The sequence below is a fragment of the Corythoichthys intestinalis genome, chromosome 8 (genome assembly GCF_030265065.1).
Source record: "Corythoichthys intestinalis isolate RoL2023-P3 chromosome 8, ASM3026506v1, whole genome shotgun sequence".
In the NCBI taxonomy this organism is placed as follows: domain Eukaryota; kingdom Metazoa; phylum Chordata; class Actinopteri; order Syngnathiformes; family Syngnathidae; genus Corythoichthys; species Corythoichthys intestinalis.
In genome coordinates, this window is record NC_080402.1 from 32511263 (window position 1) to 32513807 (window position 2545).

The window sequence follows — 2545 nt, forward strand, 5'->3', positions numbered from 1 at the left end:
AACAGTGGTTTGTCACTGACCAGATTTCTGCTTTGACAGTAATGTGAACAGTGTGGCGTTTGTGTGAGGAAGCAGTGCGGTTGTCACGTCACAGATGAAAGCGCTTCCTTCTCATGAGTCCGCAAGACGCTCTGACCTCACTTCATATTCAGTTGCTCTTACTTTTATAGTTTTTGTCTGATTGCTTCAGAAGAGACCCTCATTTTGGGTGAGTTTTTACATCCACTTTAACCCAAGTTTAAAAAAGCATTGAGTTTATATGTCTGTGGTGCTGACTTAATAGTTTTTGCGACTTTTTTGTTTGGAGAGTCTTCGTTTTTAAACTATTGTGTTGCAATTAAAATGTTATGGTAAAAGGCTTTATATGATTCTGAATAGTCTAATAAATGTGTTTTTATCATTATGACTAAACTTGAAAAAGGTTGGCAATTGGTAATTTAGCTGCAAAAGTTAATTGCTACGTGTACAGTTGAGTTCAAATTTATTCAACCCCTCCTGCTACATAGTGTCGTAGCAAGTCTGATGTTGTTTTTTTTTTTTTTTTTTTTTTTTCAAATTCATAATCTGTTCAAATAAAAGTTTGAGTAATTTTTAACACAACTGAATACTACAATTGTATTTTTTGGTAATAATTATTTGTTAAAAAGTTTTTTTTTATTTTCCAGTAAAACAACTCCATTGTGTGTAACTGTAATTTGTCATTCAGAATTACTATAATTTTGTGTTACACTACAGTAGTATTGTTTTCATTAGCACATGAACATAATGAACCTGTACTACAAAAATCTATCGGCATTTTTGAGTGTATACTCATTACGACCCTCTCTCTGTACTCGTATTTGTCCCTAACTCACTAGCTACCACTGACAACAAATGGCATCTCATCTTTATTAACTAGGAGGGCTGGCAGTGACGATTAATTGCATCTATTGGGGTCAATGGCAGTCAATGAGTTAATTTATCCCGACACATTTACAGTGGTAACAACACAAAAGTCAAATTGCTTATCTGCTGCTATCTAGTGTACAAGTCAAATACTGCATGTTGTTATTGTATTGACCCTTTCAAGGACAGTGATCATTAAAATGGACATCTTTTCAAAAGTTATCATTAGCTTAACTCATTCACTGCCATCCCCGGTCATATAGTATGTGTTGTAGCAGTTAGTTTAAGAGGGAAATTGATATTGAAAATCATCAGTGATCATTTGATCGCCTCCAGCCATTCCCAGTTAAAATGGATTATGAGCTCCTTGAAAGGTGGAAAAGCGCTATATAAGTATAACACCATTTACCATTACCGTAGACGTCTGTTGCCAACAATGGCAGCCAAAGAGTTAAGCTATGTGAGGTCACAAGAGATTTATATATTTAAAAAAATAACAAATAAAATACAATTCCCAGACCCATGGGCACACTTATTTGAATTGATGTCTTTGTTTTTTCCAATTTATTGTAATGTTTTTTTTAATTAATTTTAATTATTCATTAATTCATTAGAATTTTTTTTATTACTCATCATTTTTTGAAAATTGAATATAATAATATAAAATATGGTCTTGTGGGCCATAAATTTGAGACCCTTGCCTTATATGAATTTAACCCCTTCAGACCTAAGCATGCTCCTGAAGGACATGAAGTGTTTGTGTCTCTAAACCTTTAAATAAACTGAATTTACCGTAATTTTCGTACTACAAGCCGCTACTTTTTCTCCTCACTTTGAATCCTGCAGCTTATGGTCCAGTGCCGCTCATTTGTTGATTGATTAGGTAACACTTTATTTGACAGTGACGTCATAAGACTGTCATAATTATGACATTACACTATCATGGGCATTAATGAATGATTTTGACAGATGTCATTAAGTGTCATATGGAAAATTATGTCACTAAAATGGTCCCATTTATGTCCAGCTCGGATCTTTTACAGTGCATCCACTCAAAAGTGACATAATTTGCCGGATGACACAAAATTACATCTTTCATAAGCATTCATTAATGCTCATGGCAGTGTCATGTCATAATTATGATGGTCTTATGACAGTCATATGGCGCCGATAAAGTGTTACCAAATACCATAACTACACTGTAAAACCTGATAAGTTAGTACAACTCAAACCATTTGTGGAAACCGATTGCCAAAAACGATTTAAGTTTATTAAACAAATCAACTAAACTCAATTCTTTGGTTTAAGTTCAAGTAACTCAAATATTTGTTGTTAAATTAACTTGAGTAAATAAGGTTTATTTGAATCAATCCACTCAGTTAATGAAACTTAAAAATAATAAGTGTGTGTCACTCTAATAATTACTAATTTATTTAAACTGTTTTAACTGAATTTATCTGAATTAAGTAACACTGACTTAAACAGAATTTCTTTACCTGAATGTTAAAAATGTAGTTATCATTACTGAGTTTTGTTCCACTAAAGTAAATTATTATATTCTAGTTCTGAGAACATGTAGCTACTCAATTCAATTGAGGAAACCGATTGCGTTAAAATATTTAAGTTGAATTGACACAATAAAAACTTTAGATATGCCACA